This window comes from Pleurodeles waltl, chromosome 10 (assembly GCF_031143425.1).
Source record: "Pleurodeles waltl isolate 20211129_DDA chromosome 10, aPleWal1.hap1.20221129, whole genome shotgun sequence".
In the NCBI taxonomy this organism is placed as follows: Eukaryota; Metazoa; Chordata; class Amphibia; order Caudata; family Salamandridae; genus Pleurodeles; species Pleurodeles waltl.
Window position 1 is genome coordinate 378,860,201 of NC_090449.1, and position 25,262 is coordinate 378,885,462.

The window sequence follows — 25,262 nt, forward strand, 5'->3', positions numbered from 1 at the left end:
CTATATCTGGGAAACTGCCACTCTCCTTGTTGCCCTTGGTTTGGGGTCCGTTGCCTAAGTATAGAGAACTCAGCCCTCCCAATAAACCTTATGGGACCCACTGACATCCCCTTGGTATTGCCTGGAGACTGTGTACCACAGGCCCTCAAGAGTGGGACACTCTATTTGTCCCTGGCACAACTCTTCTCTGGTGGGCCCACAGGCAGGCAGAGCTTGCATGGGAGGGGTTCCTCCCTCAGGCGTCAGGTCCTCGCCCTTAAGATTGGATTCCTCCTAAACCTCAGTACTTTTTGGGGCTGGCAAGCCAGACCCTGTGCCCTTTTTCTTGCCCTTGGAGGCTTGGCTCATTGTTCTGGAGACCAAGTGCCCAGTACGTCCCTGTTGTGCTGTCTGTGACCTGGTCACAGCACACACCCATTCAGAGAGGTTTAGCATCTGTGCATTGACCCTTCTTTCCATTCAGATGCTTCCATATCATTTCCCACCAGACACTCTACTGGGAGGACAGGAGCTACAACTACCTTTTTTGGGTCAGTCACACTTCCCCATTTTAAACTCACCATTGCCATGGGATGGAGCTTGGTTCTACTGCCTGCATATGTCACCTGGTGGAAATCACCAGGTAAGACCTTCCCTGGAGAAACCAATTTTTCTATGACCATAGTCACACTGGCTTATGTATCTCTCAGAACCTCGACCTCAGTTTCATTGACCTTAGGCCTCTGCCTATACCTCTCCATACTAGTAGGTAAGGTGGCCATGGCTGCAATGTCCACCCCACCCACGGACACTAAGGTGACATCTGTGTACCTTGATCCCAACCCGGGCCAACTTCTACCCCACACCTACACTAGCAATCCCATGGGAATGCCGACCAGTGGGGGGATTCTTAGAGCAGACAGCAACCCCTATTTTGTATCCAAGCTGGTGACATTCAAAACACTTGCCGGCTTTGACAAGTTCTTTGAACTTTCCTGCCTTAACAGGATCATAATGCTTCCCCTGGCACCCTTCCCCCTTAAAAGTGGCATGGCTTGAGGAACTCCCTCCCTGTGAATGTTTTGGGGACTCTTGTGAGAACTCCTTGGACTTTTTATCTTCTTTCCCTTGGTTCTTGGCCTGAGAAGAACCCTGTCCTCCCTTTTTCTAATCACCCCCTGGGGGTTTCTGGTTATCTCTGGTTCTGAACAAGTCATCTGCGGCCTCCCACAGCTCTCTGGGGTTGGTTCAACTTAAAGTCAACTAGATACTCTTGCAACCTCTCTTGGACACAATTAGTTAGAAGGCGCTCACTCACAATCAAATTCTATTGCCCCTGAAAGGTACTTACCTTGTTGTCCTGTATCCAGCCAGGTGGTGTCTTTACTGAGATATCCACAAAATCAACCCAGTACTGGGTAGCTAGCTTTTGTGTGTCTCTGAACTTGGTTTTGAACAAGGGTCAGACCAAACTTCCTGGTTAAGCACTTCTTCATAGTGGGATAGGAATCTGTTTCCTCCCTCCCTAGGGTCTGGAGCCTATCCCTCCCAGATATTGGGATTAACCCCTATAGGAGTGAACCCCAATATTGGGGCTTAACCCTACTCATCTGGAGAGCCCTGTCCAAGCACTCCAGTCACTTGTCTATATCATACACAGGGACCAACCCCTTGGGTAATCTGAGACAAAACCCACCACCCCTGGACATCTCAGAGTCTTCTTCATCGCCATCATCTCTTTGCTCTGCTCTTGCCCACTTTTCCTTCTCTAGGGCCAGTTTTTCTTTCTCCAAAGCCATAAAGGCCTGAGGTGCTTCCAGCTCTCTCTCACTGAGGGACAGGTTCTCTCCTTCTGAAGGGACCCCCTCCCCTTACTAGCTTTGGACATGGCCCTTGTGACTGTATGGAGTGAGGACTTGTCTTCCTCCTCCTCACTAAGGTTTAGATGTCTTCCCTCCTCTGAGTGTTTGGAGCTGGCATCTTCACTACTTCTTCCTCCTCTGGGGCTTCTTCTGTGCCCACCTCTTGGACCTCAGCCAAGGTTATCAGGGATTTGAACAAAACATTCTTTCTGAGTTTAGTGGCTACAGGCAACCGCCTATCAGTACACAACCCCCTAAGATGGACTACTGTCTACGTCGGTAGGCTAGCCAAATAAACCTAAAGCTCCATGGTTCCTTAGTTTTGTGTCACACAAAACACTTTTGCAAAAATTGGAATCAAAACTTTAAAAAAATCTAAAAATTCAATAATTGAAATTAGTCCAAATTAAAAATCAAAACCACTTTTGACACTAAGACAAATTAAGTGATTTTTAATTTGTTGTACTTAAAACTGTAGTGTGAAACTCAACAAGTACTGGATCCCACTACTGCATAACAAAAATGTGGAAAGTGGATTATTGGTAAGGGCAAGTAAGTACCTCCAATTGGTAATAGGTCACTAACCCCTATTAGGTCCATTTAGATCACAATAAATTAACCCAGCTCAATCCTTGGTAGCTTGGCAATGAGCAAAAAGGCTTAACTTGAGAGACAAAGGGCCTCATTCCGGGTTTGGCGGTCTGAGGACAGCCATGTTGGCAGTGGTAGTCAAACCGCCAACAGGTTGGCAGAGAAGACCGCCAAATTTTGACTTTGGCGGTGATGCATACAGAATCCCGCCAAAGCAACGCCAGCATCGCCAGTGCGGTCAGAACGCCACGGTTGATTGAAGCCACCATCAGTCTGGCAGAGACCATGTTTTGACCAAACTCATTACGAGGTTGCACACCTCCTATATAACCCCAGTGGTCAAACCACCATGGAACACCAGGCGGAAATGAACAGAATAAAAATGGACACTCACCTCCAGGAAGCCATTCTCATCTGGAGCCACCATGGAGCCACTACTAAATATCATCCCACTGCTCCTGCTCGCCAAAAGACAATGGAATCATCACTGACGAGGACAACAACAACTTTAAGCACACACACTCACATGTTACATTTTTAAAATGTATGAATTTGAATTGATACAAAACATACCATAGGGAGGGCGGCGGGAGGGCTATACCCACACGTAACAGTACAGTGACACACACACTCACATACAGCAACAAATGCACCTACACATACACAGCACGCACAATGCAGCCAGCATACACACACACCAGACATCACTTATGGCAACACAGCACAGGATCAGCCTCACTAATTCACATACAGCATACGAACTCCTAACAACAACACCATAACAGCACAAATATAAACACACGTCAAACACTCACAACCAATACTGGCCAGGGACTCTACATACATACAACACAATATACAACCATCTGTGATGAAACACACACAATTACACCATCATACAACCTAGCAATCGACATACACAACACACATACACACACACAGTACACCAAACCTATTATGCCATGAACAATATATGCAGACTCAAACAGGGCAAACACACATAGCTACACAGCACTAAAAAAACACATATCAACACTAACACAACACACCACATGACAACAACAATTCAAGTACATACACATACCCACCACACAAAACACACCCTATCCCTGGAGGATAAAAGCACTGCACACAACCTCATAACCTGTTCAGACAATACCAGAAGCATTAAATGGAACACACAAACACACAAATACTGCCACACAACCAATGTCGGGCACGAACAACTCAAACCTAGGAAAGGAAAGGCAGGACAAAGATGTAACATGAAAAACAACAACTGTTTGGTTTAAACTTTATATTAAAAATATTCAGAAACATTTTCCAAGGCCATTGACCAGTCCACAGCTGTATAGAAACAGCACCAAAGGCACTAAATGATGCCCCTACTTGACTGCCATGTAACCCCCACATATAGGGGCATCAAGGTGGCACGCAGGGACCTCAGGGATCCTTGGGGTGGTGGGAGAGGGGGTTTGGTCTTCGGTTTGGGAGGGGGAGTTTAGGCTTTAGCTTGGGAGGGGGCAGATCTCTTTGGGAAGGATGGACTTCTTTTTGGAAGAGGGAGGGGCATGGGTGCTGGCAGGAGGGTAGGGGAGGCTTTGAAGGTGGAAGGGATGGCCTTGGGTAGGGAAACAGATGTTTTCGGTGTGTCACAGGAAAGTAGAAGTAGGAAAAAGGTCAAACTCATCAAGGAAGGTTTTGTTGAATATACAGGGATGGTCATTTGAAGGGGGTTTGGGTGTGAAGGGTGAGGGTCTGGTTGTGTGATGTGACAGTGTGGATGTTTTGGGTGCATGTTTGTGTGACACGTACTTGTGGGTGGAGAGTGTCTGTTGGGTAAGTGAGTGTGGGCATTTTTGTGTCTTGGGCCGAGGGCGGTAGAGGTGCTGGGAGATGCAGTAGTGGGTAGGCAGCTATCTGTTGGGTTGGTGACTGCAGGTATGGTGGATGTGCTGCATGTAGGAGTGTCAGTGGTTGTGGTGTCTATGGGTGTGGTGTCTGAGTTGGATGTCTGATGGTCTGCTGGCACGCTGTCTGTGAGTTGGATAGATGTGGTGGCTGGATCACTGAATGTTGGTGTGGTTCCTGCAGGTGTGCCAGGTGTTTCGTCTGTGATGCTGGGGGCGGTGGGGGTGTCAGGGCAGGTTGTGACTGTTGCTGTGTCTGCAGGTGGATGTTGTCTGTGTGTGTGACAGTGGTGTGTCTTGTGGTGCTTATGTTTGTCTGTGCTACCTTTAGATGTTGAGGTGGATACATGCCTGTCTGTTTGTGTGCTTTGGCTGGGTTGAGGAAGAGGGGATTTGGACTGGAAGAGGAAGGTGGAGGGGGGACGGTAGACAAAGGGTGACTGGCTGCCATAGTGTGGAGGCCAGAGCCTGAAATGATTACTTTAGGCCAGCCAGTGCACTTTGAATGCTGTCTTCCAGGAGCGTATTGCTCTGTTGGATTTGACTTGCCAGTCCTGGATGGCATTCACAATGGTCGACTGACCAATAGAGATCAACCTCAGGAGGTCAATAGCCTCTTCACTGAGTGCAGCTGGGCTAACAGGGGCTGGGGCAGAGGTGCCTGCAGAGAAGGAGGCACTCATCCTCTTCATTGGGCAGGCACAGCCAACTGGGTGGACAGCTACAAGGAGGGTTGTGATAGAATGGGGGGTGATGGACAGAGATCGGAAAGGAGTGGTCCCTGATGGGTCCACCACCACTAGGGAGTGGCCACTGGAGGAAACTTCCTAAGAAAATTTACTGGATCTGGTCACAACCGTGGCACTCTTCTCGCCCTCCGGGCCACTGGGTCCTTTGCTGTCGGTGTTCTCATGACTGGAGGTTCCGTGACCAGAAGCTTTCCACTCGGCTGTGCCCCATCTCCTTTGCCTGCTGGTGCTGATTCTGAACAACAGAAAGTCAGGTATGGTCATCACATTCTCAAGATAATACTTCCATCATACAATACACATAAGTATTATATTCGGTTTACCAACACCCCCAGGTAGTGCCAGTAAAGTGCCAACATGATGTCACAACAAAATGTGATGAATGTCCTTCAATATGAACGTTGTTGAATACCAGATAAACTACCTAAATGACACCTACAATACTATGAATGATGTAGACCCATCACACTGCCCATACCATTCCAGGGTGACTTTGTCACATTATACAGGTTCCCTATCCACAACAACATGGTAAAGCATCAAAGAAGCAATAGTAAAGGAATGTGAAATTGCTTAACACTGATTGAAAACATATACTCAACACATACAAATATCTTAATCTGATGTACCAGGTTATGACACCTGTTGTAAAGTAAAGGCCTGGAGTAGGCAAACCAAACCTTCTTCATTTCACATATTTACAACCATACACATTTGACATATGCAAAATTGTAACAGCTGAAATTGCCATACATTTCTAGCTAAGATAAAGGAGTCAGAACACATGTCACACACACATATGCACCAACAGTGATATACCAAATATTGAAAATACAGGGGGTCATTCTAACCTCGGCGGTAAAAGGCGCTTACCGCCGGTCAGAAGATCGCCATAACACCGCCGCGGCCGCGGGAAACCGCCACGGTCATTCTGACCCGCAACAGGCAAACCGCCAAAAACCCGACATCCACAAAAGTCCGCCACACCAACGGCCAGCGAGAAACTGGCGATGACCAAACCTCCACCGTCACGCCAACAGAAATACGCCCATTCCATTCTGACCCACGAATCCACGCGGCGGTCTTTCAACCGCGGTATTCCATTGGCGGTACACACCGCCGTGGTCAAAATACATACACAGCTCCAAAACACTGCCACATTGGTCATTTTGAAACACACACACCTGATACACATACTAACACCACTCCCACACACCCAACACAATATTAAACACACACCCACATCACCCACAAACCCCTACGACCACCATTTATTGACTAAGGCCAGAGAGAGACACCACCAGCTAGTACAGAGCATTCACAGGCACATAAGACCATCACTCACACAACATCCATGCACAAAACACCACACACCACCACACTCACCACACTCATCACCACAAACGCCACCCCACACCTCATCCACACCACCCCATGGCACCCCAAAGACACCCCAGGTTTTCAGACGCTGAACTCAGGGTCATGGTGGAGGAAGTAGTTCGGGTAGAGCCCCAGCTCTTTGGGGCACAGGTGTAGCACACCACCATTGCCAGGAAGATGGAGCTATGGCAAAGAATAGTGGACAGGGTCAACGCTGTGGGACAGCATCCACGAAATCGGGATGACATCAGGAAGTGGCGGAACGACCTACAGGGGAAGGTGCGTTCCATGGTATCCAGACACAACATCGCGGTGCAGAAGACTGGCGGCGGACCCCCACCTCAACCCCCAGAATTCACAACATGGGAGGAACAGGTCTTGGCGATCCTGCATCCTGAGGGCCTCGCTGGGGTATGCGGAGGAATGGACTCTGGTAAGTTTAATCTCAACTACTTCATCCCCCCCCACCCACCGGCATGCCAAATCATACCCCCACCCTCCCCCCCACCCCCATCACACATCCTCCTTGCTAATGTCTCACCATCACAACCCACCCATCCTAACACCAAGCCCTGCATGCGACCAGAAACCATGGACACCCCTCACCTAAGCATGCCCACTGCACATACCCATCCCCCCCAAACCACCGTCACAACAGCCCCCACAAGGGAATGCTAGCACCCACCCATTGCACGCTATGGCACACACAGAAGCAATAACCATACTCTTATACCCCTGCAGGACCCGAACGCCACGACACCGCCCAGGAGGGTCCAGAAATGTCCATTCCACCCCCAGAAGAGGCCCACAGTGATGACAGCAGCTCTGTCTCCCTGGACCCAGATGACCAGCCCGGCCCATCGGGGACCTCGGGACAGTCGGTTCCCCTCAGATAGCCACAGGCCACAGCAGACCTACACCCCTCTGGGAACACCAGCACAGCACCCACCCAGCGGGCCCATGCCTCTGTCTCCAGGACACGTCAATCAGCGGTGTGTCCACCACTACAGGGCACCCAGGTTAAGCCACCACCCCAACAACAACAGGGACCTGGGGGCAGTGGTAGTGGGCACACGGTCCAGGGGGCAGAGGCCCAGGGAAACAGGGCAACTGGGAGGGCTACTGTGCGACAGGGGGAGGACAGGCCAATGGAACCCACTCTCCACGAGGCCCTATCCTCCATCATGGGAGCATACCACCGCTCCCAGGAGACGATGGCGACGGTCCTGGCCAGGTTCCAGGAGATCCAGGTACTGCAGGAGGAACAGTTTATGGGGTTCAGGGAAGAACTCAGAAATATCAGTTCCGCAATGGGCACCATCGTTGTGGCTCTCAATCAGATTGTCAGCACATTGCGGGACCATGTGGCACCACAAAGGGCCCCTGTCACTAGCATGGACCAAGAACAGGCTACCACCTCCGCCGGCGCTAGTGGACAGGAGGCCCGACACAAGAACAACAGGCCACCAGAGCCCCACCCCCTGCAGAAGGAGAACCACCCCGCAAGCGGTGCCTGAGATCTAGGAAGAAGACAGAGTAGGATGCCAAGACCCCCGCCAGGAAAGGATACCCCCTGATTGTCATCCCACTGTCCCACATTGTCACCCTGTCCAACCTTAAACTGCCCCTGCTCCACCTTCCACAGGCATATGGACAATGCACCTGTGAGACTCAAAATCTGGACTCTGCCATGGACATTCCTCCACCATCACCCATCACCAAATTGCAACCATTACCCAAATTTGAGCACTTTAATAAACACACTTATTGCACAAAAATAATCTGGAGTCTGCCTGTATTTTTGAACAAATGTATTACACAGAACCGTGCCAAAATGTCCAGTTACATTGTGATGACAACATACCACTGTCACACAGCTGTAGTCCATGGGGAAACAAAGCAGAGGTCACGGAGTGAGGCCCACATCTCTGAAATTGGAAGGGAAAGACACAACTCAGTGAACATACACTGGGTGGAAACTCAGACAGTAGAGAAGCAGGAGACTTTAAGTAAATGTAAATTCCGGTGTTGATTCTTACCTGTATGTTATTGAAAATACTGCTGTATTACTCTGTCCCTGTTGTCTGTGTCGTCCTCTTCGTCTTCCTCCTCTTCACTCTCCGCAGGCTCCACAGCTGCCACAACACCACCATCTGGACCATCCTCCTGCAGGAAAGGCACCTGGCAGCGCAAAGCCAGGTTGTGAAGCATACAGCAGGCCACGATGATATGGCACACCTTCTTTGGTGAGTACATTAGGGATCCACCTGTCATATGGAGTCACCTAAACCTGGCCTTCAGGAGGCCGAAGGTCCGCTCGATCACCCTCCTAGTACGCCCATGGGCCTCATTGTACCGTTCCTCTGCCCTTGTCCTGGGATTTCTCACTGGGGTCAGTAGCCATGACAGGTTAGGGTAACCAGAGTCACCAATTAGGGGCACACGGTGTCTCTGAAATAGTTCCATCAGGTAAGGGATGCTGCTATTTCGCATGATGTACGCGTCATGCACTGACCCAGGGAACTTGGCATTTACATGGGAGATGTACTGGTCAGCCAAACAGACCACCTGGACATTCATGGAATGATAACTTTTTCTGTTCCTGTACACCTGTTCACTCGGGCTGGGGGGGACCAAAGCAACATGTGTCCCATCAATTGCACCAATGATGTTGGGAATATGTCCAAGCGCATAGAAATCACCCTTCACCGTAGCCAAATCGCCCACCTCAGGGAAAACAATGTAGCTCCGCATGTATTTCAACAGGGCAGACAACACTCTGGACAACACCTTGGAAAACATAGGCTGTGACATCCCTGATGAAATGGCCACTGTAGTTTGGAATGACCCACTTGCCAAGAAATGGAGTACTGACAGAACCTGCACTAGAGGGGGAATCCCTGTGGGTTGGCGGATGGGTGACATCAGGTCTGGCTCCAGTTGGGCACACAGTTCCTGTATAGTGGCTCTGTCAAGCCTGTATGTCAGTATGACATATCTTTCTTCCATTGTCGACAGGTCCACCAGCGGTCTGTACACTGGAAGATTCCTCCATCTCCTCGCAAGTCCCAGCGGACGGTGCCTAGGAAGGACAACCTGGAGCACAGAGTCAATCAACCCACAGGTACGTTCCCACAGCTTGCACAGTACACGATTCTCAATGCATTGAATGGCTTGTATGAGTGTTGATGCAAGGCCTAGGTATGTGTGACGCAGTAGATTTTAAGCCATGTGGGCCCTTGAAATGGCGGCTGCCTGACCTGTGAAGTGCGACAGTGGGATGTGAGGTCAAAGCGCTGGCGTGGCACACCGTGGCGGGAGGCGGTCGAAGACCACGGCGCAAAGCCGCATTGGTTAACATTGAACCCTACGGGTCTCAGGAGCCAATGACGATGTGCGCCGGCGGTCGCGGTACGCACCGCCGCGGGCGTTACCGCCATTTTCTATCTGCTTAATCACTCGATACCTGATCATCCACAGGAGAGGACCTATACTGCAAGTGCTGCTGTGACCTCGGTCTGGAAGAGACAATGGCTGCTGCGACTGGGGAAAGGGCCCCTGCCTTCACTTCTGAAGAATTGGAGAAACTGGTGGATGGGGTCCTCCCCCAGTATGCGCTACTCTACGGTCCTCCAGACCAACAGGTTAGTACACTGGGACCATGCTTTGTGGCCAATGCCTGGGTTGAGTGGGGTGAATGAACGATGGTGAGGAGGGGAACGAATGAGGCATGCATCAAACGACAGATGAGAGCATGTGCCACATGGCAAGGGTGGGGATGGGGGGCCACTCACATCGAGCATGCAGAAAATGATTGTTTATTTTTCTCCCCCTGTACATGTCACATAGGTCAGCGCCCATCAGAAAATCGACATTTGGCGTGCCATCGCCAAGGACATCCGGACCCTGGGGGTCCACAACAGACGGGGCACCCACTGCCGCAAGAGGTGGGAGCACGAAGACCGCGGAGGCTCTGCTGGGGATGGCCTCCCAACGTAGGAGGGGTGGCACTCGTCAATTGACCCCCCTGATGTCCCGGATCCTGGCGGTGGCCTACCCCGATTTGGATGGGCGCGTGAGGACATCACAGGAGGCACAAGGGGGTGAGTACAAATACATTCTGCTGACTTTGCGCGCAGTGGAGGTGTCTGGGTGGGGGAAGAGGGCTTTGGCTAAATCTAGGTCAGGGCGATTTCCGTAGGCTAGGCCCCTCCGTTAGGTATGGCCCTGTGCCCCCGCCCCCCACCTCTGTAGGTTGCCTAGTACAGCTAATCATGGCCCTGTGTCACATATGTGTGGATTTGTCGTCCATAGGCCTGTAGACCATGTCCCACGGATTGAGAGATTGAGTAGTGTACCCCAAGTGCGTGGCGTAGTGCAGGGGGCTTCTGTGTCTGTCCTCTCCGCCAACTGTGTCGCCAATGCATGCACTCAACATGTCTTTATTTCTCCCCCCCCCCCTTTTTTTGGTGGACTTCCTGTTCATGTGTGCATTAGCATCATCAGGCGGATGAGAAGTGGCATCGGAGCACGAGGGAGCTGCATCTCACATGGCCATGGAGGGCCATGCAACCGACTCAGAGTTCACCAGTGAGACGGAGGGCGAGGGGAGCTCCACAGCGGGGACACGTGGTGACACCAGCGACACAGACACGTCCTCGGAAGGGAGCTCCCTTGTGGTGGCGGCAACATCCGTGCCCACCACAACAACATGTACAGCCGCCACCCAGCGCACCAGCTCCGCCCTCCCAGCAGCCCCTCAGCCTTCGCCCGTGCCCGCTCACCCAGGAAGGTGGGCATCTCCTTCGCCCCAGGCACCTCAGGCCCTGCCTCAGTTACCCCTGCTGCCCTCAGTGAGGAGGTCATTGACCTCCTGAGGACGCTCATTGTTGGGCAGTCTACCCTTTTGAATGCCATCCAGGGTGTAGAAAGGGAGGTGCACCGGAGTAATGCATACCTGGAGGGCATTCATTTGGGTCAGGCTGCCCATCAGCGATCGTTCAACGCTCTGGCCTCAGCACTGACGGCAGCCATTGTCCCTGTCTCCTGCCTCCCTCCTCCAACTTCCTCAACCCAGTCCCACTCCCCTGGACCTCTGCCTATCCCAGACACACCTACAGACCAGCCTGCACACACCTCAACACCCAAGGGAAGCTCATCCAGACATAAGCACCACACATCACACAAGCATTCACCCAAGCAACAGCCACATGCAGACATGCCAACAGCCACTGCCTCCTCTGTGTCCCCCTCCTCCTCGTCTCCCTCCTCCCTCCTTGTGACGTCTCCACTCACACTTGCATGCACAACATCATCAGCCACTACGTCCATCACCAGCACACCCACCAGAACACTCCGCACATGTGCTGTCACCACCCCCACTACCATTTACACGTCCCCTGTGACCTCTCCCAGTGTGTCTGTCACCCCCTCTTCCAAACCACACAAACGCAGGCAGCCACCCACACAACAGCCATCCACCTCACAACAGCCTCCAGCACAAGCACCTGCACCCAAAGACACCAGACTTGACTCACCTACAACCACATCCTCTTCCTCCACTCCCATTCTCACTACACCTACCCTTCCCACTGCTCCAAAAAAGTTTTTCCTGTCCAAAATTAACCTCTTTTCATCACCTGACCCACCCCCTCCATCTCATAAGACTCCAACCAGCAACTCAGCCACCACAAAACCTGGACCTACAAGGAGTCTAACACCTTCAAGGCCAGCTACTTCGGCTAGCAGTAAAGATACAGCCAGCCCACCCCCTGGAAAGAAAGCCAAAAAAGCCAGTGCCCGGCGCGAGAGGCCAGAGACAGCAGGCTCCAAGGGCACTACCCTGGCACCGTCAGGAAGTGGGGTGCCACCTGGCACAACGACAAAGGGAGGAAAGGGCCACAGAGGAGCAGGGAAGGGTGGCAAGGGCAGCACGCCCGACAAGTCCGGCAGCAGGCGAGCTGCCCAGGAGGGCCCCACCAGCCCCATTCCAGGGGTGAAGGAGGACACCCACGGGCCCGGGACGGCAGCACAGGAGGGCCCCGCAAGCGAGAAGACAGATGTGCACGAAGGGCACGGCAGCCACATGTCGGGTGGCGAGTGAGATCCATTTCATGGCCGGATCTGGTGCCCTGGAGACACATGTCAAGCACCGCTGAACAGGGCCCTTCAAGTCAAGCACCGCTGAACAGGGCCCTTCAAGACAAGCACCGCGGAACAGGGCACCGCCGTCTCAAGAACCGCTGAACAGGGCCCTTCAAGACAAGCACCGCTGAACAGGGCACCGCCGTCTCAAGAACCGCTGAACAGGGCCCTTCAAGACAAGCACCGCGGAACAGGGCACCGCCGTCTCAAGAACCGCTGAACAGGGCCCTTCAAGTCATGCACCGCTCCGCTGGGCACCGCCGTCTCTGCACCGCTCCGCTGGGCCCTTCAAGTCAAGCACCGCTCTGCTGGGCCCTTCAAGTCAAGCACCGCTCCGCTGGGCACCGCCGTCTCTGCACCACTCCGCTGGGCCCTTCAAGTCAAGCACCGCTCCGCTGGGCACCGCCGTCTCTGCACCGCCGTCTCTGCACCGCTCCGCTGGGCACCGCCGTCTCTGCACCGCTCCGCTGGGCCCTTCAAGTTAAGCACCGCTCCGCTGGGCCCTTCAAGTCAAGCACCGCTCTGCTGGGCCCCGCCGTCTCTGCACCGCTCCGCTGGGCCCTTCAAGTCAAGCACCGCTCCGCTGGGCACTGCCGTCTCTGCACCGCTCCGCTGGCCCTTCAAGTCAAGCACCGCACCGCTAGGCACCGCCGTCTCTGCACCGCTCTGCTGGGCCCTTCAAGTCAAGCACCGCTCCGCTGGGCCCTTCAAGTCAAGCACCGCTCCGCTGGGCACCGCCGTCTCTCCACCGCTCCGCTGGGCCCTTCAAGTCAAGCACCGCTCCGCTGGGCCCCGCTGTCTCTGCACCGCTCCGCTGGGCCCTTCAAGTCAAGCACCGCTCCGCTGGGCACCGCCGTCTCTGCACCGCTCCGCTGGGCCCTTCAAGTCAAGCACCGCTCCGCTGGGCCCTTCAAGTCAAGCACCGCTCCGCTGGGCACCGCCGTCTATGCACCGCTCCGCTGGGCCCTTCAAGTCAAGCACCGCTGGACAGGGCACTGCAGTCTCATGCACCGCTGGCCCCTTGGCAGAAGGGGCAGGGCCGGATCTGTGTCGGGCAGGGCTGCACGAAGCACTCTGGGCACCATGCCTCCTCCAGAACCAGTGGAGTCTGTAATCCACTTGATTGACTGTGGCTTTGCACTCCCCAGGATGGCACAGTGGGCAATCCACCCACTGCAGAGACTTGTGAGACTGTGGCTTTGCACTCCCCAGGATGGCACAGTGGGCAATCCACCCACTGTCTGGATTTGTGAGACTGTGGCTTTGCACTCCCCAGGATGGCACAGTGGGCAATCCACCCACTGTCTGGACTTGTGAGACTGTGGCTTTGCACTCCCCAGGATTGAACAGTGGGCATGGAGGCCCCTCGTGGATCTGGCGTCGTGGACTCATCTGGCTGAGGTGACCCCCCTTCCCTTCCACCTGAGGTGCCTGTAGTTTTGCTATCTGATGCCCCTGCAGTGTTCTCTCCAATGGATTTGGGTATCGTGTGTGGGCTTTGCCCATGTGTTTAGGCCCATTGGCCCACGAACAATGGCTGATACCCAATTTGCACAGGACAATTTACATTTGTATATATAGTTATAGATGTTGGATATATTTTTTTTACTTAGCCGTTCAATATACTTCAAAATTCATGTACATTTTATTTTGTCTTTGCATTCTTCCGGGGGGTTTGGGGGGTGTCACTCTGAGTTGTTGCTCTGCATTGATGTGTATGTAGTTGTGGGTGAGGGTGAGGGTGGGTGTGTCGCGTATGTGTGTGCCCGTAATTTTTTTGCCTCCCCCTCCCCTGTGTCGTAGGTGCAGTACTCACCGGTGTCTTCTGTGCCGGCGTTCGTGCTCCTGGTAGAGGAGCAGGAAGACAATAGCTGGTAGGATGTGTAGTTCGGGTTCCATGCTGTCCAGATTCCTCGTGGAGTGTGTAGAGGTGAGCGTTTTCCGTTCGTAATGTCTGTTTCCGCCGTGTTTTTATCGGCGGGGCTACCGGCCTGGAAAAGGTGGCGGATCGGTGGGTTGTGATAGGGTGGGCGGTACATTGGCTCCCGCCTGTCTGTTGGCGGTGACCACCGCGCTGTTTGTTTGTCCCGCCGTGGCGGTCGGAGTGTTAAAGTGGCGGTCTCTGTTGGCGGTTCCCGCCAGGGTAAGAATTCCATTTTTTTTACCGCCTGCCTGTTGCCGGGTTGGCCGCCGCTTTAACACCGACCGCCAGGGTTGGAATGACCCCCACAACAGTGTTTACCAAGTCATCTAGGTCATTGGTCTTCAGGCAACAACCGTCATCAGTCAAGTAAGGGCCAAGTTAGCTCTGATGTATGTCCCACACACAACCACAAGATGTCAAAAAGAGTGAACCTGAATTATGGACTCTATAATGTGTAGAAAGATGTACCTAATCCCTATGCAATTAGTCCATCACTGGGCCGTTGACTGAGTGGGTACATCACTACACAACCATCAGACATGGCAAGCCTTACATCTGTCTGTGGAGGAATCTCAGGGACAAAGCACATGTGTTGGTAACATGACAGGTACTCCTACCATGATACAAGCCATAAGCCCAGATACACTTACATTACTATTCACATGTGTAATGAACTACCACACCTGCACTACATAGTTATCATTGGCAACATTAGGATCCCAAACAGCCAGGACTAATTTGCCACATCCTTCATAGCAACAGCAAGTAGACATCCCTATTTGCATTGTTGATTCTTCCCTGAACCTTTCTGATGATACATGATGTCAATACAAATCTGTCAAGAAAGTACCTGTGAATAAGCTATCATTGCCTATGTGGTGTGCCTAGAACAGTATGCCCAAAGACAATGCTGTGTGGCCACTTTCCACTAACGAAACATTAGCAAGGTTGTAAAATTTCTAGCTTCTGATATCAATATATGTATTCCGATAGAAATGTTGGAAAACCTCATTGGTATCCAACATGCGTCTTGTCCCCTTTGATCAGGCTTCACAAATGTCTATGTACATCCCTCAATTACCAAGGGGGATTACCTTGAAACAGGTGTGAAGATGTTAACCTTGTATGTCATGCGACATGTCAAATGGACATCACAGCCTCACATGCTGCTGTCACTTATCAGAAAGCATTAGAAAACTAGTTATGAATAGAATATGTGTGACTCTATGTTGCACATAAACAGGAATCTTGAGAAATTGCAGAGGACAGAGAGCAAGGACCTACACACCTTAACACCATGACAGCGGGAGGATTGACCTGTTGGTGGGTATTAACAATCACCACAGTACAAAATGCTGTAAAGTGGTACACATATGACACAGTCATATGTTCACCATTATGTGCTATTGTACGGAGGGAACAGCTGTTATTTTAAGGTCCCTGGGGCCAGATGTAGCAAAGGTTTGCGACTCGCAAACGGGCAGAATCGCAATTTGCGACAGTGCGAAATCGGAAATGGGATGCAAAAAGCCCATTTCCGACTCGCAAAAAGCGATGTGCCCCGTTTGCGAGTCGCACCCGTTGCGACCCCCTTTTGCGACCCGCAATGTGCGTGTCGCAATTTGCGACTCGCAAAGCTTATGCAATTGCAACTCGCAAATTGCGACTAGTCGCAAAAAACCCAGTTTGCAAGTCGCATTTACCACTAACTCAGAGCAGGTGGTAACCATTACCAAAGTATAAAAGGAGACCCAGAAGGCATCTGGGTCACTCTAGATGGCGGACATATACCTGATAGCAGTGAGGAGGAGAGTCTATGCAGCCCAGCAGAGGAGGAGGAGGGGCCACAGACAGGAGAAGATATATAGAACAAGGCAGACCCTTTTCCAGCAAACTGAAGAGGAGATCTATGATAAATACCGCCTTAGCAGCGCTGCCATTCTAGAATTAATAGACTTACTAAAACCACAGCTAGAACACAAGACCCTGCGTGGCTGCGCCATCCCTACGCATGTGCAAGTACTATGCGCACTGCACCTCTTGGCATCAGGGAGCTATCAGGGGGTCATTGCCGTGGCAGGTGGGGTATCCCAAAGTGCAGTGTCAAGGTTCCTCAGGGCATTCCTAGATGCATTAGTAGCGCACAGGTCTCAGTTCATATACTTACCAAGGAATGAGGCAGAAATTAACAGCACGAAGCTGGACTTTTACCGCATTGCCCACTTCCCCCAGGTCATTGGATGTGTAGATGGGACACACATTCAAATATGCCCCCCGCTAATCTGGAACATATTTTTCGCAACAGAAAGTGTACCCACTCACTCAACATACAGGTTGTTTGTGATGCCCATTACGTCATCACGGACATCGTAGCTAAGTTTCCAGGCAGTACCCATGACTCATACATTTTTAGACATAGTGGGATCCATCAACGCCTGGAACGTGGGGAGTTTGGAGACGGATACCTCCTAGGTAGAGCTGCATACACCTTGCAGACATACACACAGGTCACTGTGCACGACTATCTGGACTTACTAACAGTGTACTTTTGTGCCCAACAGGTGACAGTGCATATGCTCTAAGGCCATGGATCATGACTCCATTTTTAACACCCAGCAATGAATCAGAGAGGCAATACAACAGTGCGCATAAGAGGACCAGGAACCTGATCGAGCGCACCTTCGGACTCCTGAAGGCAAGATTCCGATGCCTCCACCGCAGCGGAGGCGCCCTCCAATACACCCCCATTACCGCCTTCAAAATTGTGGTCGCATGCGCCATCCTCCACAACATAGCCACCAGACGTGGGCTACCTCTCACCCCTGCAGACCCAGATCCTGATGAGGAAGAGCAAGAACAACCACACCGCCATCATGGGGATAGGAGTCTAGCTAATCAAGGCAGACTGAGACGGGAACACATTGCAACGCAATATTTTGGACGGTACGTGTAAACTCCCACCATACTCACCCATTAACCAGACACTCCTTTTGTTAAGTGGAAGAGAAATAACTGTTTTAATAATGTAATGGATGAACTATATACATGATTCAATTGTCCATGGGCAGGGAAATGCCAACCACTCATGTGGCACATTAAAGCCATGTGCCACATTTGTTTGTCCGGGCTGTTGGCTAACTTCTCCTGCCCCTCCTGCCAGCCTGGCTGGTCCCAGCCGCATCTATGGTGCTCTGCCTCCCACTCCTTAGCACCCTACTGTCAGTGGCAGATACACTGCTCACTGTGGAGCCCTCTTCACTATCTTGGGGTGTTTCCCCGGTGGCCCTCGACATCTCACGTGTCTCCATTAGTTCAATGATATGTGTGAGACGTCCCAGGCCCCTGGCAACATCCCCAGCAAAATGGCCCATCTCAATTTGCAGGCCAACTGTCCTCCTCGACAGGCCTGTTGTGTTGATGGCTAGCCTGCCGATTGATGTGGCCATCCTGTCCAGTCTTAACATAATCTGCCTATCCCTGCGCCGCCCAGCCTCTGCCTGACCCAGCAGTCCGGCCGCCAGTTCCCTGATGGCAGAGGCAATGTCCCCAGTGTTCTGGCACATCAGGTCCATCCGCCTGTTGAGGTGCCGCATACTTGCCTGGTTTTGTCTTTCAATGCGGTGCAGCACCCCACTGATCCTGCCCAATGTTGTGTTTTGCAGGCGCTGACCCCGCAGCAGATGTGCCTCACTGCTGGTTGGAGGATGAATCCGGATATCAGACGCTCTTGCCCTGCGACGCCTGCGCAGTGGTGGCTGCCCTGTCCTCGCACCTGTATCCTCCTTGGCTGTTGCTGGGGCAGCTCCTGGCGTTGCTGTTGCAGCAGGCATTACAACTGCAGGAATGCTGCTGACTGTGCATGTGGGGGTGCTGGAGGGTCCTGGGGTGTCCTCCTGGGCCTGGGTGCTTGGGGTGTAGGGGGTGTCTTGCTGGAGACCTGTGGGACATGGGGAACACACTGTCAGTGTCTAGTATCTGTTGCACAATTCCTAATAAACATTTGCCTATGCACTGCCTATTGGACTACATTTCCCATAATGCATCATTCTGGCTTTTTCTACCCTGAAATGGAGCTAATTTGGTTGTGCATGCACATGTGTACATGGTGGGTGGGGTATGACATTGATAGGGGTACAGGCTTATCACATGGTACTCACCGGTTGATGTGCTGGGCTCTGAAGTGTCCAGGTCCCCAAATCCACACACTGCCTCCGGCTCAAAGGTTTGCTCAATCCTGTCTTCAAGGGGTGTGGGTGGTGGCACAGATGATGGTCCCCCTCCAGTGCCTCTCATCTCCCGGAGCCTTTCTGCCACCCTCTCCTTGGTCCGGGAGCGGAGGTCATACCACCTCTTCCTTATGTCCTCAATTGTCCTGTGGCTCACCCCCAGGGCATTGATTTTCTCCTGCATTTCCTGCCAGATTTTTCTTTTGGTGGCCTCTGGAACAGAGAGGGCAGCTCTCCCAAAGAGCTCATCATGGTGCTGACAACATTCTTCGGTCAGCACCTCAAGCTCCCTCTCTGAGAATTTAATTTTCCTTTTTCGGGGGGTTCCCTCCATGGCTGCTGCAGCTAGCTCAGTGTGCAGACTGGCAGTTGTAAAAGGGTGTGGTCCAGCCTCCTCCCAGGTGTATTTGTTAACTTCCTGGCTGTGAAGTCATCATCATGTGCCAGGAAGTGTTTCCAGAGTGTTTTGGTGTGCTTTCTGGAGTGTTCTGCTGCACCTGCAAGCAATTTTGAGGGAACTCGCAATTTGCGACACCAACTTGCTAATTGCGTGTTCGTTTTTTGCACACTCGCAAACAGCGACCTCGCAATCTGCGGACTCGCACACAGCGTTGCGAGTCCGGATGCGAGTCGCTAAATCGGACCGGTTTCTTTCCTGGCATACCAATTTGCGAGTCGCATTTTGCGAGTTGCATTGACTCGCAAAATGCGACTCGCAATTTTTTTGTTTCCTACATCTGGCCCTTAGATGTTTGGAAAAGTTTAAATAAAGATGCATCGTCATAATGTCAAGAACATATCTACACCATAGTTTTCGATGCTGGCTTTGAGAAACCATATTTTTAAATTCTGATTTATTATATGTGTTGTAAGATACATGATATGTGAGTTATGTATCATTATAGGCATGGTCTGCATTCTCATAGCAATTGGATCTATGTTATTAGTGTCAATCTTATTTGAAACATGATACGAATGTCATTATCACCAAACTTTCAGTGACATGCATATCCATTTCCTAGTCATAATAGAGGTAAGGGGATGACATGCAGCAATAAGCCATTATTTCCCTAGGTATGTCCTGTGTACCATGTTTAACTATTTTATATGGCATGTCCACGCATCATGTATGACATACGTGAATTCACACTTACAATGGACACAATGACCAATAGACATACCTTCTTGATTCCTTCATCTAGTTACCCTGGAATGAGAAAGGTCAGAAAACTTCCAGTGTACCGTACTAGCTGCCCTGCAGACCATGGAGGATTGCCATGTCATCCAGATCTACCACCTGGATAGGCAGACAATCATGGATCTGTGTCATCAGTTGGGTTCAGATCTGATGTCTGGCATTCGTCATCCAAATAGCATATCACCCATTGTACAAGTCATTTCAGTGCTGTATTTCCTAACCACGGGGTCATTTCAAAATAGTGTTGTCCTAACTGTAGGCATGTCCCAGCCTATGTTCAGTCAGGTCTTGAAGGATGTATTCTCTGCATTGTTAAAAAAGACAGCTACATCAGATTTCCACAACATGAGGATTTGGCCCATATGAAGATGTGAAGGCAGATTTTTATGCTGTCAACAGGTAGTAGTGGTTTCAATAGGTGCAACTCCTTATAATCTCCAGTAGTAAAGACATAACAAACAGAAACAGTCAAGTAATGATACAGTAATGTGGTGCTGAATGGTAATTAATGTTGTACTACCCAACAGCATATAGAAGTGCACCACTGAGGTGGTACTAAGGAAATAGTCCTAAAGATACCACAGAACGCATGAGCAATTTGCATTTATTCATAAATCCAAATGAGTCCAATTGGAGTAAGATCGTTTAGCTTTGTTTTGCCAGTGGCTATATTTATACTGTGCGACAGACGAAGTTGAATTTTGGCCTTTTAAACCATGGCATGTTTTTCTCTTTCCTTCAGGAACTGAGTTATCATGGACAATTGACTTCTACTGATAGGACTGGACACTAATCAGGACATAAGAGTTGGGATCTGTTGTCAACAATTGTTCAAGTAATTACTTAAGTTTATTGCGGTGGATACCATGGCATTCGATGTACCTTTAACTTTGTGCCAATTTCCACACTTATGGTTTTATGATGCCCAAAGTTGTTCATTCATTTTGTTTAGGTACTTGGGGCCATATTTATACTTTTTGACGCAAAACTGCGCTAACGCAGTTTTGCGTCAAAAAAAATTGCGCCGTCTAACGCCATTTGGATGCGCCATGCGGGCGTCAAATTTATACTTTGACGTACGGCGGCGCAACCAACAGGTGGGAGTCATTATTTTGTGACGCAGACAGCGTCGGTCTGTCGTAAAGGAAACCAACGTAAATGCGACGCACATCACTGTGGGTCGATTTACGACAGCGCAATCGTGAAAACGCCGTTTTTTTTCACGCAATTGCGTCACATTTTTGCGCGAAAACTGCCCTTTCAGGAGAGGAGACCCAAAATGGATCCTAGATGCCCCAACAGACCCCAGGAGGATGAGAGCAGACCAGGAACCAGCCAGGAGAAAGCATACAGGAACCAGGACCTTTTAAAAAAAAAAAGAAAGTGTCGCTTCAGTGCAGAGGAGCAGGAAATCCTGGTGAAAGAGGTGACGGAACACCAGCACCAACTTTTCATCACCTCTAAATTGCCACTCAGTAGGAGAGAGGCCATCTGGAAACAAATTGTGGACAAGATTAACAGTGTGGCTGAAGAACGCCGGACAGTCACCGAGTGTAAGAAACGCTGGCATGACTGCAAACGTAGGACCAAAGAGAAAATGGCCAGGAACAGGAAGGCAGCAATGCAGACTGGAGGGGGGAGTCCAGCACAACAGGAGGCCCTGGACCACATGGAGGAGATGGTCGCAGCCGTCATCCCGGAGGAGATCGTCACAGGGATTCAAGGACTGGACAGCGCAGACTACCACGACACTACGCACATGCAGGGTAAGTCGCATGGGGAATCATAATACAATAATGGGGACTGTAAGCAGGGGGTGGATACCTACTACACAATGCATGTAAGTCAGCACATATATGAAGTGGCATGGGGAAAGGGGCACGGCAGGGGGGCATGCCCAGTACTGACCGAAGCTGGGCACGACAAAATACAGCAACAACAACAGTCCCACGGGGACATCCTGTAAGTACAACAAGAGAGCCAAGGGAAAGCAGTGACAGGTGGGAAGGACACTACCTCAAATCCACATCCAGGCACTTGTATCGCAAAATCTATTCCCCATCAACTAGGTCCCTACCTGTAATGCAGTAGCAAATACAACAACTGTAACTTAACTGCAACCACAGTTGACAATAACACCTCTCATCTCTGTGCAGCTATAGTACCAAATGGCAGGAACCCCACCCTGGAACATACATACCTAAATTAGGGGGTGAGGATGACATCTGCATTTACTCCTAGAAATAAGACAAAGGTACCAGTACACTCAAATGCCGAATGTCCATAACTGACACATACATAAGCCTAAGTAAACAGCAATAGGAGCCACACAGCACTAACGATACACACATGCTGCATACGTCAGGGTCCCTCACGTGCCTGGCTAACAAGGCTACATCACTAATGTCATACTGCTCAGACAACAACATTGAGGAGGGGACACAGGCAACTGGTCACTGAAACACACCTGCAAAGTCGGACAAACAAATTGGACATTCATACGATAAACAGGCCAATCCAATTAAATACACATCACCCAACATCATCTCAAAACATCAAGAATGTTTACATCCATACCACATCCTAACATTGACATGCATAGGTAATGCCACGTGACATGTACAGATCATGCAATGTGAATAAAAAGTGTATGGGGCAGTGCCTGAGAGGCAAGTGTGCTGCCAGGGCAGTCACAACACCAACAGTCAGTCAAAGTGTAGTGTTGGAAGTGTAACGTATACTTTGCGCATTAGCTTCAGCCTTTAGGCCTTTGTGCATCTTACCCTGATTGTACTTATACTCATTTGCTCACATCTAAGGGCCTCAGAGCAATTTGCACTAAATGATTCTCATTGCCCTTCCTATCAATTAATGTAGCATATAGTCAGTCCTAGGGTGTTTTTAATTAGTCAAATCACACTGTTTTGCCTACTTCTGCACTGGAGTTTGCCAGAACATATTCACTCTGTGCCCCAGTCAAGGATACCGTCTGGTACGTTGCTGATAGATGTGGTAGGGGTTAAGGTTTGGCATTCCTGCGTAGGGAAACTTTGTCATCACCATGACATATGTCTTTTACATTCACTTCCTTGTCCCAAGACACGCATGGGGGAGTTTCCAAACAGAAAATCACAACTAGATGCTGCCTGCCTTGCTGCTGATGCACAACCAGATCCCAGCCCATTCCTCTGATATGAGGGATGATGTCTCCCCTGTGATTCTGACAGGCAACCTCCAAACTTAACATGCTGTGCTATACATAGAACATGCAGAGGGAGAGTAGAAACTGTTAGGCACCATGAAAGCTGTGTACTAATGTATTACTCTCCTGCGGACTATTTCAATTCTAACAGTGTGTATTGTTTGTGTAATTGGGGCTCACACATAAATTCCTACAAGTCAGTTGTACAATGAAACTTCATATCAAACTAATACTGTCTTTGTCATTTGTGTATGGGAATATACCGGAAAAGATAGAAATGTGTAGGACCTGAGTGACCACCACTTCCCTGAGAAGTTCCAAAGATGTCATGCGCTCGGATGTGTAAACATTCCTTTGATGTGGGAGACCAGAGGCACTGCTAGTTAGTCTTAGCTAAATTGAATATCTGGGTGACAGAGTTATTTACAAGTGGGTCAAACTTAGTCCCCCACACCATTAGCTATCCTGCTGCCTAGAAAGCCAAGACTCACATGTTGGATAATGAGAGCCCACCCTACAAAATGTCCCTCCATAACAATAGTGAAACACCGAGTGAGGAGTAGGAGAAAAAAACGCCTATTCCTAAATAATTACAAAGCAACAGCTAGAGGCGATCAGGCAGACATGTCTGATAGCTCCATATCAAACATCTGACACACAGGTGGGCCATAGTCCTACAACAATGCCCTATGACGGACAGCAGATACCTAGACAAACACAGAGTACAATGTTAAGGCATCCAAAGGCTTGTATCTTACTGCAAAATTGTCACAACACAGACACACTAATTGTACCCTGTTTCATTGCAGAGGAACACGGATCTCCTGCTGATCTGCCTGTCCATTAGTTCCCTGATGACATGGATGACGAGACCATCAACCTCTCACAAGAGACCCTTGAAATGGTCCTTGAAAGCCTCCAAACCCCACCTTCAGTCACAAGGAGGAACACAGAAGAAGCAGCCACCACAGACGAACCACCCGCCACCCCAATTGTAAGACCTGCCAGCTCCAACACAGCTGAGGACTCTGACGACACTGGCACCAGCTTCGAAAGAACTGTCATTGGGGTCCAGCGGGAGCTGGCAAAGGAGGTGCGGGTGGGGATGCAAAATATGACAGCCAGCCTTGAGGGGGTGCGTTCGTGCATGTTGTCAACTGCTGATCAGGCAGCTGCAATGCAAGCCAGAACTTTGCTCTTGGAGGACATTTCAAAAACACTGAAGGAAATTGGCACAGCTGTCATCCAGTTGACACAACAACTGCAAGCCACTCAACGTGTGCACGAATGCAACATAGAACCCCTCAGGGCCAACCTGGCTGCCTACCATCGGGATGTGGCTGCCATTCTGAAAAACCAGCAGGCCCTCCTTGCTGCAGTACTGCCCTTCCTTACTCAACAGAGATCAGCCCCCGGGATGTCTGCCTCCATGTCTTCTAACACTGAGGTGTGTGTTGCCCCTTCACAACCAACAACAACAAGGACACACCAGGCAACACACACATCAGAAGAAGAAGACATGGAACAGATAACATTCACACGCAAGAGTACCCGGAAGCCCTAGTCCCTGCACCATGCCCTACTCTGACCAAGGTCCTACATTTTGCCACATGCCAGTCTCACTACAACTAACCTCAATGACTGTTCGGCAATCCACTGTATGACTTGTCCACCTTGCCAGTGAATGTTTCTCTCCTACCAATTGGCATTTCATGTTCCTCTGCACTGTCTGTGACATCACCCCAGCATGTCAGGAGCATCATCCACACCCCTTCTGTAGGATCACCATGTAATAATGCACCAGAAAGGAGTCAGCAAACATGGTGAATGGACATTTTGCACTACACCACCTATAAATAAATATCACTTGCACACCTATTGTGTCTCTGTGTCATTTCAAAATTCAACTGTGCAGTAGATAACTCCAAAGTGGCTGTGTGGCAACCATGTCGATTCTCTATACTACTGTCCTGATTTCATGTATACTGAAACATCTGTGCAGTGGCCAGGATTGCATCATAGCTTTACTATACTGAGGAAAATAACTGATGAAGGGACTAAGCACACACAATCATGCTGTGTTGGACAGAATGATGC